The following is a 527-nucleotide window of genomic DNA, read 5'->3' as shown; positions in this document are numbered from 1 at the left end:
CCCATTTGACGTCAGTCTCTTCTTTGTGCATGTGGAAACTTTACAGACAACAGTATGTACTACACACAGGTAGCATGGCACTCTTTTTTTTTTTTATCTAACTTCCCTGCCTATCTTCTCGTGGTGATAAAATTCCCCCTTTGGAAGTTTTGTGCCTCGTGACCAAATCTGGAAAACACTGCGGTGAAAGTGCTGTGACAACAGTAGGAGGAAGTTGTGCGGCTGTTTATCTAAAGCACGCAGCGGAGCAGGTATTTCTGTGTTGACACTCGAGCTGCTGTAAATGCTGACATCAGCTGTGGTTGTTTAATTTAAAGATCATAGTTTATTGATCTTTTGCAGCCTGCTGTTTTCCACATGGTGTGTCGTTTAACTTCCTGTAATCCTCCCAGACTAAATACATTGTGTTTGTTGCAATGCATCTTTTTAAACTATTGCATATAGGTTACAATGATTTACATTATTCAAATCAAATGTGCCCATATTTTTGTGGTTGCCCCACGTTTACACACTTTTTCCATAATGAT

The sequence above is a fragment of the Brachyistius frenatus genome, unplaced genomic scaffold (genome assembly GCF_029030835.1).
Source record: "Brachyistius frenatus isolate BFR_SWC_R1_liver_20210118 unplaced genomic scaffold, ASM2903083v1 Contig_61, whole genome shotgun sequence".
Taxonomy (NCBI): domain Eukaryota; kingdom Metazoa; phylum Chordata; class Actinopteri; family Embiotocidae; genus Brachyistius; species Brachyistius frenatus.
This window is presented reverse-complemented; position numbering follows the sequence as displayed.